General features: G+C 42.9%; 1 protein-coding gene across 4 annotated transcripts in view; it reads left to right on the forward strand.

Annotated features, from left to right (window-relative positions):
* The window catches only part of FRMD4B (FERM domain containing 4B), a 328,332-nt gene that overhangs the window by 266,519 nt on the left and 46,180 nt on the right, over positions 1-15,633 (forward strand). The gene's annotated exons all lie outside the window — the stretch shown is intronic.

The following is a 15,633-nucleotide window of genomic DNA, read 5'->3' on the forward strand; positions in this document are numbered from 1 at the left end:
AGTTGTTTAATTATGCAAATGAGATGCAAAATGAACTTTTATTTCATTGGTGAAAATGCAGTATACTAAAGGCTGGAAGTACTGGAGTGTCTGCACGTTCCCTGACCCCCTAAGTTCTGTGAGTAGTGTACCTATACTGCCATATTATGGTTTAATATTTACCCATGGATTGGCCAAATATTCAGAGTTGTTATGCTGAAAGAGCAAACAATATAATAACTAATAGGGAACCATAAACAAATAAGTATGGGAAGTACCTTATTAAAAATTTAAAAGTTCAGGTTTTTTTCAATTAGTTTTTAATCTCCTTATGTGCTCTGTGACTCCCCAAAGATCCAGGAACAGTGTTTCCCACGTTTAACTGTCCCTTATATGTGAGCATCTTGCCAAACTGTTTTTGGGGGACTTCACTTTGTAAAGTGTGGTTTACTTATTTACTGAAAGCTCCTCAATACTGAGATACCTTTAAAATATAGGCCATCTAAGAAGCCATTCGGACTCCCTGACAGCTTCATTACTCCCTTGATTTTAATTTCATCAACTCTTAGGCAGGGCAAACCTTCTGACCCTGCTTCTTCTGAATAGCCCTAAGTTTGGAATCCTACAATGGGCTCCTTTTCATCTGTCTAAACATAGAATGTTAGGGCTGTCCTGAGTCATATATTCGAACCCTCATTTTATAGCTAATGAGCTAGGGTGTGACATATCCATGACAATTCAGGTCAACAAGACCAGACTTATAGTCCCACTATCTCAGTCACCATTTAACTTACACCTGTGTAGAGAGGCCTACATGGAGGCAGTGAGGGACAGCAAGCAGTGGACTCCATCATGCTAAGTGGTGTTATCAGTGGAGTGGCCCCAAGTCTAATATTAGTTACTTGAGGAGATAGCTGAAGAGTGAGAAGGCAAGGAATGAGCTCTCACTCATCAGTGCCTTTGGAGTACCCTCCGTTGGCTCCCTGCTCAACCCCGTTCATTCCTGAAGATTAAATACCTACGGTGTACGAGGCAATGGACCAAGCCCGGGCTGTGATGGAGACAGACATTGTCCGGTCTTCCTTTGATTACTGAGCCACAGTTACCCCACATCCTCTATGGGAGCCATTGGGAAAGGCCTGGGCTCTGGACTCAGAAGTGAGTTTGAGACCAGCTCTCATCTGCTGGTGGGTGACCTTGAGCTAGTTTCAAGCCATCTGAACCTAAGGTCCCTTTTCTTTAAGTGGTTTGTTGTGAGGATTGAATGAGATAAAGCAACTTGCAGGATGGACAATCAGTATGTGGGAGTTTGCTTCCACTGTCCACTGAGTCCCAAGTATTACAATTAAATGTGTGTTTTATTTTTACCATCTTAGTCATTTTAAAATATATAGTTCAGGCCTGACCTGTGGTGGCGCAGTGGATAAAGCGTCGACCTGGAAATGCTGAGGTTGCTGGTTCGAAACCCTGGGCTTGCCTGGTCAAGGCACATATGGGAGTTGATGCTTCCAGCTCCTCCCCCCCTTCTCTCTCTCTGTCTCTCCCTCTCCTCTCTAAAATGAATAAATAAAAAAATTAAAAAATATATATAGTTCAGTGCCTCTGTCAACCATTATCATACTTTCTGTCTGTATGAATTAGCCTAGTCTGTGTACCTAATATAAAGTGAAGTCATACAACGCTTTTCTTTTTGTGGTTTGCTAATTTTATTTAGCATAATGTCCTCAAGGTCAATCCATGTTGTACCAACTATCAGAATTTCCTATATTTTAAAGCTAAATAATATTCCATTGTATGCTTATACCACATGTTGTTTATCCATTCATCCATCCATCCATCCATGGATGGACACTTTGGTTACTTCCACTTTTTGGCTTTTAAGAATAATGCTCCTATGAGCAAAGGTATGCAAATATCTCTTCGAGACCCTGATTTCAATTCTTGGGGAAAGAGAGATGAATTTTTAAGAAAAGACCCTGGCTTTCAGGTACGTAATTATATTCCACTCTTCATTGTAAAAGGGGTGGAATGAGGGCATAGAATGTAGGATGGATACCAGATTGTTAATCTAAAACATCGGGTGTTGCCTATCAGAATTAACACTTAAGGAAAAATAGTGTTGGAAGTGAATGTTTATTGACATGGAAAGATGATTACCATATGTAAAGTGAAGAAAAAACAAAAGTATACATATTCATTCTTTAACAAAAGAAAAAAACCTGTATACCAACATACAGGCAGTCCCTGGGTTACACACGAGACAGGTTCTGTAGGTTTGTTTCTTCATAAGTTAAATTTGTATGTAAGTGGGAACAGGTACACTTACCTATTAAATGCAACTTAGATGTTTGTCTTAACATAGTATTTATTTTTACCTTTCTGTGAATATAACTAATAGGGAACCATATTATTAGTTCAGCCTTTTCAAATACAACCTTAAAAATCTTGGATGATGCAGAAGATGATGGACTTGTTGGAGAGGATGGAACTGGTGGTAGAGTCAGGGTTTGATTCTGCTGCTGGAGTCAGTCCCTTGAAGGAGGCATCAAGGGAGGTTTCTACAGAGCTTTTCTTTTTCTCATCATAAATGACCCTGTAGCATCTCAGGCCTTCAATAACTATACAGTAAACTTTGGTGAACTTCTCTGTATCAGGATCTTGTTCCTCCAACTTTGCCATTCCTGCTTCAGTGAGAAGAAAAGCATGAGGTATTGTAGAAAGCCTTTTCAATTCTGGAGTTTCTAGGTCCCTGTTTTCTTTCCTAAATGCTATAATCTGCTGCTCTAGTTCTATAAGGTCTTCATTGGTAAGCTCTTTGCCATGGGAGTCAAGTAACCTATGATATAGTTTTCACTGATGTCAATTACAGTTGATTTCCAATAGCCTTTATGGCACTCTGTATGGGGACTTCCCAATGTGTATGTGGCTCACTATGGCTCCACATACCAGACTGCAATATTTTCTTTTTCCTGAATTAACCCTTTTGCTGGTGGAAAAGCTGGTCAATTATTTTGTTTATGGTCAACATAGTGGAACTTTGAACCCACATCCTGTGAATTTCCACTCTCTGCCTTTCGCCTTGATAATTCCTCAAAAGTGAATCTAAAGTATATTTAATGGTATCTACTGGAGTGGGTTGATAATGTAGATGCAGTCAGACTTGGGGAACTGCTGGACCCTCACACCAGGCAATTCTGCTGAGCTTGTTTCTGGAAGTAATAAAACTTCCTCCACACTAGCTCAGACTCTGGCATCTCGCTGAGTTCTAATCCAACTCAACCCTGAGCAGTTGTGTAGACTTTCACAAGTCTTATCACCTCATTTTTTCCATCTGTAAAATGGAAATGGTAATCTTACTCATGGAAAGAATTGTAGTGGGGATTATTTAAAGTAACCCATGTCGCATGCTTAGTTCAGTACCCAATATGTTGTAAGTATTCCAATCTTTAAACAGCTACTAACAGCACAGTGAGGATCAGTCCTGTGCAGGAAGTGACTTTCTTGACCTATTTCGGGTCTCAGTTTTCCTCTCCAGTAGTGAACTGGGCCATCATGCCTATCACTGCTACTTGGTAGCAAAATGAAACTCAGTCTGGTCGGGCTTTTCAGATACTGGCTGGCTAAGACATTTGCATGTTTGGCATTTGGTACAAAGAGAAAGTAGCATGACATGCAAGCCATCCAGAGTCTGCCTGAGCTAAGGGGTGGCACTGGGGATGACTTCTATATCCCTTCACTGATACACATTTCAATGACTTTGGTATGGTTCAAGAAATGCTGAGGAACAACATAACATGTATTCACCCTTTTTTATCTGTGTTCAAATGGCTGATGTGGTTAATTCACTTTTTGTGTGTTCAGGAAGGACACATGGAGTCACACATGCAGGAAGAAGGTATAAAGCTTTGGGCTGTAGGTTGACCATAAATAATTCTCACTTGTCTAGCAGGAAATGTCCAGGAGAGGACTGGGTTCTTTGACTGTGATTGTTTTTCTTCCATTGCCCTTTTTTTTCTAACTCTAGATTTGTATGAGAAGAAAAATTTAAACTGTGGCAACATATACATAACATAAAATTTACCACCTGAACCATTTTCAAGTGTACAGTTTAGCAGTGCACAATGTATTCACAGCCAGTCTGCAGGGCTCTGCATCTCAGAAAACCGAATTCCGTGCCCAGAAAACATTTCCTTCATTCCCTGCTCTCTTTAGCTCCTGGCAACCACCGTGCTACTTTGTCTCCATAAATTTATAAAATATTTTTATTTTAAATATTTGCAGATTTTGTGTTGACCTGCTTCTCAGCATAAGTCATTCTTATGGGTTGTGTTTCTTCTAAAAGAGTTGGAAGTTCAAAGTAGACTCAGTAGAAAATCTCAGGGAGCTGGCTCGTGTTTAGAAAAATCTCTCATCGCATTTTCATTGTTATTAGACATTCTTTAGACTTAAAAAAAATAGTTTGACAGGTGATCCCTATCGAATGGTCCTCTGTTACCAGGTAGGCCCCACACAAAAATGTGATGGCAAAAGAGTTCCAGCTGAGAGTGTTCGGTGTTTCCGGAACACGCAGCTTTCTTGCATCTCTGGGAGAGTGCTGAGATAAGGAGGGTCCCGCAGATCCCACGACTCGGTCATGATGTCGCGAGAGCACATTTCAAGGCTGGACTTCCAGTTACTGTGTAGGACAAATCCCGAAATGCTTACAACCTGGGACTTAGCAAGTGGCTTTCAAAGTTCTTTTCCTTTGTGGTTTATTACCAACCTTTAGGGTTGCCAGATTTAGAAAATAAAAATATAAGGTGACCATTTAAATTTGAATTTCAACACTGAATAATTTTTTATTAATTTTAATTCATTGTGTTTACATGGATTCAAGTGCCCCTTTGCCCCTCTTCCTCTAAGCCCTCCCCCCCTCCCCTCTTGGATTTGTGGTCCTGTTATCTGTATCTCTGTGTTATGTATATATAGTTTCACTAATCTCTTTACCTTCTCTGAACTCATCCCCTTATCCCCTTCCCTCTGATAGCTGTCCCTCTGCTCCCTGTGACCACGCTTCTGCCTCTATTCCATTCCTCAGTTCACTTTGTTCATTAGATTCCACATATAAGTGAGATCATATGATATTTGTCTTTCTCTGCCTGGCTTATTTCACTTGCATAATAATCTCCAGGTCCATCCATGCTGTCTCAAAAGGTAAGATTTCCTTCTTTTCCACAGCCAATTTAGCCAAGGAGGTAAAAGACTTGTACTCAGAAAATTATAAAACATTGAAAAAAGAAGTCAAGGAAGATACAAACAAGTGGAAGCATATATTGTGTTCATGGATAGGAAGAATAAACAGTGTTAAAATGTCTATATTACCCAAAGCAATCTATAAATTCAATGCTATTCCTATTAAAATAGCAATGGCATACTTCAAAGATAGAGAACAAATATTCCAAAAATTTATATGGAACCAAAAAAGAACATGAATAACCTCAGTAATCTTGAAAATGAAGAATAAAGTGGGAATTATCACACTTCCTGATACCAAGTTATACTACAAGGCCATTATAATCAAAACATCTTGGTACTAGCATAAGAACAGGCATACAGATCAATGGAACAGAATAGAGAACCTAGAAATAAACCCACACCTTTATAGTCAATTGATATTTGACAAAGGAAGTAAGAGCATACAACGGAGTAAAGATAGTCTCTTGAATAAATAGTGTTGAATAATTTTTTAGTATAAGTATGTCCTAAATACATATTTAAACTGGCATCTCTAACCTAGTTAGAGATTGGGCATTCTTATGGTAATAAACCACCCCCAGTGTGGTCTGAGCATGGTAGGAACACACTGTTTGGAAAACTCTTTGGTTTTATGTACAATCAGAAAAGAAAGAACACATTTACTTAACATAGGCAGGTGCCTTTCTTTTTTAAGATTTTATTTATTGATTTTACAGAGAGAGGAGTGGGGGGTAGCAAGAAGTATCAACTCATAGCTGCTTCACTTCAGTTGTTCACTGATTGCTTGTTGTATGTGCCCTGGCTGAGCAAACCCAGGGTTTTGAACCAGCAACATCAGCATTCCAGGTCAACACTTTATCCACTGCACCACCACAGGCCTGGCTAGTCAGGTGCCTTCTTAGCAGTCTATTATCATCTTCCTAAGACAGGTCACTATCCCTATTTTTATGAAGAGGAAACCAAGACTCACAAAGGTTAGTTTATCTTAAGTCTACAAAACTCCTTCTAACATGGAGATGTGGGACTGAATCCAATTCAATGTCCATTTGCTTATACTGCAAATCACAGGTCTAGGGCCAACTGGTTAGTTGGCCTGTTGATTTGTTTTAAGTCTGGAAGCTTTGCAGTAGCCTGCATCTAAGTCCTGGTTGCCCACAGCTGCAGTGGGACAGTGGGCAACCAGGTGACCTCTCTAAAGCTCAGTGTTCTTAACTCTAAATTAGAAACAGCACCTACATCAAGGTGTGCTATAGGATTAAATGAATCTCTATAAATAAAATGGTGAGCACGTGTGTGCCACACCACATCTGCCAAGGGCAGTCCCATTTAAAGCCACCAGAGTTTCTTTAATTGTCCTGTGAAGGAGCTGAGAGGTCTGAGAGAGCTGGGACCAGAGCAGCCTATCAATGTGTATTCACACCTCAACCCCATTTGCTTATACTGCAAATCACAGGTCTAGGGCCAACTGGTTAGTTGGCCTGTTGATTTGTTTTAAGTCTGGAAGCTTTGCAGTAGCCTGCATCTAAGTCCTGATTGCAGGTGCTTCATTTTGTGAAGATGAAGGAGGTGCCCCTGTCTCAGAAGCAGTGGGGTAAGCTGAGCTTCAGCAAAGGCAAGAGAATGGCATAGGTAATATTCCAGGTCTCACTGTCCACACTGTAAGTGATTACCACCTGACTTGGCTGGAGGCTTGACCAAGAAAGTTTAAAAAGGGTGGGAAGGGGCGAGGTCTGGCTGCTTTCTGGCCTCTCCCCTTCTTCGCCTCTCCTCTTTCTCTTCCCCACCCTGGCTTTCCAGTTCCCTCCACACCTTCTCCTCTTCCCCACTGCTGTCCACACCCGGAGTCCCCAGGACCAGCCACCAGCCACTGCCCCTCAAGCTTTAGGGCCTCTGGTAAGTCCTCACACATCATGGCCTCAGGTCTGGTTCCGCCAGTTGCAAACTCGTGCTTAACAGGCTGGTTTGGGTCTGGTTTGGAAGAGCAGAGGGTGCGGAGGGCACTTTTTCTGGCTGTCACGGAATTGCCTCAGTCTGTGGGCAGGTTCTCTATTGGGGTGCTTGCAATGATCAGTGGTGGCATCAGATGGGGACTGGATTTGAGCCCCAGCTTGTTTCCTGTCCCCCCTCTGGTTCCAGGCCTTGGAATTTTGTAACAGGCACCTCATCAAGAAAAGAGATCTTACTATGAATTTTTTGAGTCAGTATAAAAAATTGGGCATCAGGAATACCTGTGTGGTTTAAGGTACTTCTTGGGGTGTTGGGCTTCTCACCTGAAGTGACACACAGGTGAGTTTGGATGCCTTGTTTTACAAATGTGCTGAAAATGATTGGGGTCTGATTTTGTGGCTCTTTTAGAAAAAAATTTTAACTAAATTTTGTATCTTTGCTATTAGGGAACAACTATAGACTGTAGTCATTTTGGTTTGGTTCAAGAAACACTGTGATGCCTGACAAGGCGATGGCACAGTGACTAGAGCATCAGACTGGGATGCAGAGGACCCAGGTTCAAAACCCTGAGATCTCCAGCTTGAGCTTGGGCTCATTCGGCTTGAGCGCAGTCTCACCAGCTTGAGCCCAAGAGTCGCTGGCTTGAAGCTCAAGGAAACTGGCTTGAGCAAGGGGTCACTGGCTCTTCTGTAGCCCCCCGGTCAAGGCACATATGAGAAAGCAGTCAGTGGACAACTAAGAAGACTAAGGAGCTGCAATGAAGAGTTGATGCTTCTCCTCTCTTTTTCCCTTCCTGTCAGTCTCCTCCTATCTGTCCCTTTCTTTGTCTCTCTCTCTCTCTGTCACAAAAAACAAACAAACAAACAAAAAAAGAACACAGTGATAATACATATGTGGTCCTGTTATCTGTGTTCTGATCTCTTGTGTGGTTTGATCCAGTTTTAGCTAATTCAGATAAATCTAGTGTTCAAAAGCAGCCTGTTGCTCACCCAGAAATAAACATTCCAGTGGAGCTGATCAGGGGCCGTTGTAGTTATAAGTGCTGAAGCCCCAAATTCAGCTGAGAACAGCCTTGCTTTCCTTCCACATTGTCCTCTGTTAGGGATCCTGGAGCAGTTAGACAAAGTGGTTACATAAAGTACAGGTTTGGAGTTACATCTACTTTCTTGCTTTGTGAGTTCTTAGCTCTTAACTCTCAGTGTTCACATCTGTGAAATGGGGATGCTGGTGATAAAACATAATATGCGTGTAGAGAGAGGGTTACCCATCCTCTGCCACCTTGTAATGCCCAGTGAGTGTGAGTTGTTCAAACGTTTATTTCAGGGATTGGCAACGGTGCTCACTTTGCATCTTTGCTGGTCAGCCTCCAAGAGTCTCCTGGGCTGTCCTCAGTCTCCTTGACTTTCTTTCCTCTATGATGTGGTTGATTACTATCTCTTTCTTGCAAATCTCCCTGTGTGTTATAATGTGTATATTCTGTTATCCTACTGTGGTGGTTTTCAAGGCATTTGTTAAACAGATTGCTGGGTCCCACCTTTAGCCCTTCTGGTTCTGTAGGTCAAAGGTAAGGCCCCAGAGTTTCCATTTCTAACAAGTTCTCAGATAATACTGATGCTGCTGCCCAGGGGATTGTGGGAACAGTTGGCCCTTGAACAGCATGGGAATTTGGGGCACTGACCCCACCTCCATGCAATCAAAAATTCTAGTATAACTTTCATCTCCCCCAGAACTTAACTACCCTTAGTGTTTGTGGGGGATTGGTTCCAGGACATCCCGTCACCACCATAGATACCCAAACTGTGGCTGTTCAAGTCCCCTGTGTAAAGTGGCTCAGAGCAATGCATATGATCAGCCCTCCGCATCCACAGACTCCTAACGGCAGAATGGACACCGCACAGGTGTTTATTGGAAAAAATCCACATATCTGTGAACACTACAGTTCAAACCATGTTGTTCAGAGTCAACTGTACTGTTTTCTTATTCTTATTACCTTTAATATCCCTTTATCCAGGAATTAGTAGAGAGAAATTTCCTGTGAGAATTCCATAGTTATTAAGTCAAGGAGATAATAAATAAGAACCATTATTAAAAGCCAAGGTCCCAGACAATTGAGAGAAATATGATTTTTTTTTAATTAAAAAGGAGTGACTTGAAGGCAGTGAAAAAGCTCCTTTAAGTAAACTGATAACATACTTTAAACTGCTGATCACCGAGTGTTAACAGTGCTGCAGAGTCGTTGAGGAAATCAGTGTGTAAACATGATAACCGAGATCCTTCTCAGAATGGCATTGTTTAAGCAAACTGTCATCCTCAACACTGGGGCCAGCTCCATGCTGTCATGGTTAGGCTGGCACCTGTCACACCAGGTAACAGACATGAAGTACACTTTCCCTGGTGTCATGATCATTACCCTGTCCCATCTCTTCAGGATCACTCAGTACGTTGAAGGTCACCACAGGTTTCTCACATGCGTATGTCAAGAAGTGGCTTAGCACCAGGGTCTGAACAAGCAGCATCCTGAGACTGGGGATGTCTCTAATTAGTGCAACTCTCAAAGACAGGAAGTCTGTCGTTGATGCGGGACACCACATCAAATAGGGCTCCTACTGTGAGAGCTTGCTCAAGTTCTTGCACGGCCCTTCTCACAAACATTTAATTTCTAATGGTATTGAGGTTCCAGGTTAGACTTTTCTTGAGTGCTCAAACAGGCAGTATATACGCTTTTATATTTGCATGTGTATTTTTATGAAATAATAGATGGTGGGTTATGCTTATGTGTGGATGGGAGAAGACTGCAGTCCAAGTTAGATTTTTAAATGGCTCAGTTCCTTTCTCAGTGAGCCACACAGAGTACCCACAGACACTTGCATTGGGTCATCATATTTAATCTATGCTTTTTTAGGCACTTTTGCTTTGGGGTGCAGGTAAGAAAGAGCTTTAACATTGAAAAGAAAAGGGAAGTTTGCAACTTGGGCCCTTTTTTCAAACCATCTTAATTAAAAACCTGGGGCGCTCCACATCATCTTGTAGGGAACTCAGTGATATCCTTGCTCTAGGAAGGCTAGCACCCACAGTTTCCTAATTGCCCCCAGCCCCTGGCCCTCCAGCCTCAGTATGGCAGGTGGCTGATTGTCACTGGGAGCAAATTCCCAGTTAGGTGCCCACATTTGCTGGGGTGGTTGCTTCCTCAAAAGTGCTCAGGCACACACAAGGGATCGCCTTGGTGTTGCCCATCACGTGGCTTCCTCAAAAATGAGTGAGGTTGGCACATTCCTACAGGGTTTTGAGGTCAGTAGAGAAAAACAACAGGCCATAAAGGGGGGCTTGAGAATGCCAAAGGAATCAACGCCTGAAACATTGTTGCAGTGGCGAAAGTGGGTCATGGGCCGCTTCCTTCCAGAAGGCTGTCAGGCCAGGAATCTGGAATACCTAAAGGAGAGGGTGAGCCTACTCAGATAAAACACAATCAGATAAAACACAGCACATTCTTCATTGTGACATCTGAATTCTTGCTGACACGATGAAGAAAGCAATTTCTGGTTTGATTACTGAAATGTAGCAAATCTCTGGTCACAGGCATTCCCTCTGGCTGGGACCGGGAGAAATCAGTCCCTCTTGGCCATTCTGGTCAAGTGCATCTTTAAAATAACACTTCATTGCTGTGAGGGTGACCTGTGGTGCCGCAGTGGATAAAGCATCGACCTGGAAATGCTGAGGTCGCCGGTTCGAAACCCTGGGCTTGCCTGGTCAAGGCACATATGGGAGTTGATGCTTCCTGCTCCTCCCCCCTTCTCTCTCCCCCCCCCCCCTCTCCTTTCTAAAATGAATAAATAAAAAATAAAAAAATTTTAAAAAATTTAAAAAAAAGAATGTCCAGACAGGCTTAGTGCCTTTGCTGCTGGGGAACAGCAGAGAGTCCCCATGCAGGCCTGCTCACCTCCCAGCTGGTTCAGACCCTCCCTCGGGACTCTGAGGTGGATCCTGAGTCTCAGAAGCCCAGCTCCCTTCCTGCCCCAGGGAGTTCTGACCTATGGGGCTTCAGGCTCCAGGCAAATTCCCTAGGGCCTAGGCAGGGTTCTTTCTTCCAAGGGCAAACACTCAGTACTGTCCATCCACTCATACAGTAATCCTACTTGGTCCTAAACTCTGAAAATGACCAGGATTAACATTAGAATAATGTGCCCATGTTTCTAACACCCTAGTAATTACATTTCTTGGTTCATGTGTCCTGGCCTCTTGCACAGGCTGCCCTCAGCACCAGCGCTGCCCCGCCAGCCACTTCTCCATGCAAAGTGTGTCAGCCAGAAGAATGCATAAACCTTGTGTTGAGGGTCTAAGAAACAAATTAGAAAATACACAGCCACTGAAGCACACCCAGTGAGGAGTGTTGCCAAAACTCCAGCCGCCTCATTGTGTACAGTGCCCCCCACACAGTCAAGTTCTCTTTCCTCAGAGATTCTGACTCCACGGTACATATTTTCTTGTTTTGCTTTATACTTTATCACCTGTATAGGATTCTCTACAGTTTCATCTTGCTTGTTTTGGATCTTTACGTGCATGTCATTGTGATGTACATGATATTTTGGCTCTTCCTTCTTTGCATGATGTTTGTGCGATTCATCCCGCTGTGTGACGCCCTAGCGCCTGGTGTATCTTCTGCTCTGCAGTCATGCATTGTGTGAGTACACTGCAATCTTAGCGTTTCTACCCGTAGGGAAATTTGGGTTATTTCCTTTTTTTTGTCTTATTGTGAACAATGTGCTATAAACCTTACTCTTTTCTGTAAATTTCTCTAGGGATATACCTGGGAAAGGATCCCTGAGTCCTGGGGTATGCAGATTTCCAAAATGATCACACCAGTTGCTCTCCCCACTAGCAATGGATGGGAGTTCCTCTCGCCTACCATTTTAATGAAAACTAGGTATTGTCAGAGTTATAAAAGGGTGGGCCTGACCTGTGGTGGCGCAGTGGATAAGGCATTAATCTGGAATGCTAAGGTTATTGGTTTGAAACCCTGGGCTTGCCAAGTCAAGGTACATATGAGAAGCAATGGCTATGAGCTGATGCTTCCTGCTCCTCTTCCCCTTTCTCTCTCTCTCTAAAATCAATCAATAAAATATTTTTTTAAAAGTTTGGTAATCAGGTGGAAAATGGTAATTAATCAAGGGCTTGATATGCATTTCCTTGTACTTATGAAGCTGAACACTTGTTTCTATCTCTTGGCCATTTGGATTTCTACTCTTGTGCACTGTTTTCTAGAAGGTTCAACCCATTTTGCTATCAGACAGTTGTTTCAAACACCTTTGGATCCTGCTGGAGCTCCCTCTTTTAGTGTTACAACTAGGTCCACAGCTCAGTGGCCTTGGTATCAGTAGTGGCTTGTTTGAGATGGGTGATTGAATGAGTTCTTATAGGAAAGTACTGTTTTGTATTCACAAGAAAAGACTATTTTCCAACAGCACAAATAACCAGATTGGAGCAATAATAGGAACCTTTTCTAATGCAAATAATAATAGTAATAAGTTGTGTTCTTTCTTGAGAATGTAATAATTTGGATGATCCAGATTCCACATTTGTAAAAATTACTTATATGTCTTTTATTCATGCACTGCTAATAATTTTGGACTGTTAAAAATTTTCTAAAACTAGAAACCAAGTTAAGAGGTTGAGAAGGCATCTCCCAATCCGTTTACCATCAGTTCATGTCAGAAACTGCAAAGTGGCGGTGACGGTCTGCCGGTATCTTTTCACGTGGCCTGAACAATGGCTCAATATTTACTGCTGTTACTGGGTTTGGTTTGTTTTTTGGTTGAGGCAGTATTTTAAAACTCAGATATCTCACATAAAATTAGCATTTTGCCTTATTTTTTAAAATATGCAATCAGTAGTGGGTCCACATTCCCACATGGCAGACATTTCCTGGATGGGAATGGTGGCTCCCTAGCAGCAATGGAGCCTGAGTGCTTTTCCTCAGCACCCAATGTCCCTTTCTTTCATAATAGCAACTAGGTATAGACATGTCATTCTGGCCAATGCAATTAGAGAAAGTGGGTTACTATTATATGACACCTGCTTCCACATCTAGGTATGCAGTACATACATTGAGTACTTACTTGCTAAATGAATAAATGAACTTATGATAAATAACTTGTACTCTAGTGAGGTCTTGATTGCCATAAAACTAACTATAATGAAAGGAATAAGTGAATACTGGGCTGATGCAGTTCACATGAAACTCAGAAGATAACACACATGTGGTTTGTGGTAATGATTAATAACAAAAGAGTTGTCCCTAGTCTATCCTTCCTAGGCTATCCTTTTATGAATTATACATGTATTTGCCCTTTATAAAAATCTGACAAGCCAACTTCTTTAAAAAAGAAATGAGGTCCTGGCCCTGGCCGGTTGGCTCAGCGGTAGAGCGTCGGCCTGGCGTGCGGGGGACCCGGGTTCGATTCCCGGCCAGGGCACATAGGAGAAGCGCCCATTTGCTTCTCCACCCCCCTCCTCCTTCCTCTCTGTCTCTCTCTTCCCCTCCCGCAGCCGAGGCTCCATTGGAGCAGAGATGGCCCGGGCGCTGGGGATGGCTCCTTGGCCTCTGCCCCAGGCGCTAGAGTGGCTCTGGTCAAGGCAGAGCGACGCCCCGGAGGGGCAGAGCATCGCCCCCTGGTGGGCAGAGCGTTGCCCCTGGTGGACGTGCCGGGTGGATCCCGGTCGGGCGCATGCAGGAGTCTGTCTGACTGTCTCTCCCGGTTTCCAGCTTCAGAAAAAGACAAAAAAAAAATAAAATAAAATAAATAAATTAAAAAAATAAAAGAAATGAGGTCCTGAACGGTTAGACCTGTCATTTAAGAGTGTCATCCTGAAACGACAAGGTTGCAGGTTCAATGCCCAGCCAGGGCACACAGGGAAGCAACCTGCGTGGTTGCCCAACTGAGTAGAACAACAAATGCTTCCTTTCCTCTCCCCTCCCTCTCCCTTCCTCTCTGTCTCTCTAAAAATCAATCAATAAATTAAAAAAAATTCAGCCCTGGCTGGATAGCTCAGCTGGTTGGAGCATTGTCCTGAGTGCAGAGGTTGCCGGTTCCGCTTCTGGGTCAGAGCACAAGCAGGACAGCTCTCTGTCTCCCTGTCTCTCTTTCAAAACAAAGGAAGTGAGATTTGAAGGACAAAGCATAAAAGAAATTATTAAGAAAAATAAATATCATTACTGGGAGTTGACAGGTGACCTTTAATATGAATAAATTGGATTGTGGTATCTTTTGGTTTTCAGGAAGCCAAACCAGTTTCCCAAGATTGCCAATGTGGTTAAGCCACAGTGCTCAGATTTCAAATGAATAGAGAGATTTCTCCTTATGTAAGAACAGAAGCCAACTGACTTGATTTACTGTAGCAATTTATAAAGTCGGGTCGTTCACCTTTAGGAAGGGCCACAAACCTGATATTGAAATAAAATGTTGACAGGTGCAAATGATAGTGTCCCCAAGCTAGGTAACACACAACTCTTACTGTCTGTTCCTACTGAAAGACACCAGGTCTGTTTACAGTTTGCTCAGTGGGTTCACTTTGTTGTTCATGGCATCATCAAGAAACTTGAAAGCCAGAACCCAGTAACAGGGATGGAGAAGCACTTGCACCAAATCTGGCAAAGTGACAGGAGTGAGCACTTTCTGATACAGCACAGCGCAATGTGGGCCAGACAAAACCTATCTGTGGGCCATACTTGGTTCCCTGTTCTTCCTAACCCAGTTGACTAGGAGTCTTCAGTGAATGCGTCGGGAGGAGATTCATCTTGGGTTCAGTGTTTGGCCCTCCAGTTAAGGGTTCATCTCTTTCTGTGTCATGATTCACATTGGGACAAACACCAGGGAGGCTAATGTAAAACTGTGTGTGACAGGTTTTGAAACTACATAATGGGTTCAGCATTTTCATTTGTAACTAGGGAGGAGGCTTAAGAGGAACTGTGCCTTGCAAGAGGTGAGAATATTTATGTCGCTCTAGAACGTGCCCTGGAGTCTATCAGGGACTCAGGTAATAGACGATAATAATTATGGCCTTAGCTTTTAAAACCAAACAGACTGGATTTGCCTTCTGTCTTCTCCACATAGCAGCTGTGCAATGTTGAGCAAGTGGCTTACCCTCTCTAAATCTCACACTTGTACCTGTAAAGCGTGGGTAATAATAGTACCTGCCACAGGGGAAGAGCTGTGATAAGACTTCCATGAGCTGTGATAAGTAACACCCCCAAAGTACATTGCACATGCCTGGCTCTTAGTAACTTCTCAAAAAAGAGTAGCTGTGCTCAAGGTACAGGGAGGTGAAGGGTAGGGGAAGAGTTACTGATATGCTGCTCCGTGAGCACCAGTCTGTTAGGATTTTGAGTAGCTCTTTGCAGGGCTTATCCTAGGCCCAAACAGACCTGGAGGGTCATCTCTGTTCCTCATAGACTGCCTCCTTAAGTATCCAAGGCAG

The sequence above is a fragment of the Saccopteryx leptura genome, chromosome 10 (assembly GCF_036850995.1).
Source record: "Saccopteryx leptura isolate mSacLep1 chromosome 10, mSacLep1_pri_phased_curated, whole genome shotgun sequence".
NCBI lineage: Eukaryota > Metazoa > Chordata > Mammalia > Chiroptera > Emballonuridae > Saccopteryx > Saccopteryx leptura.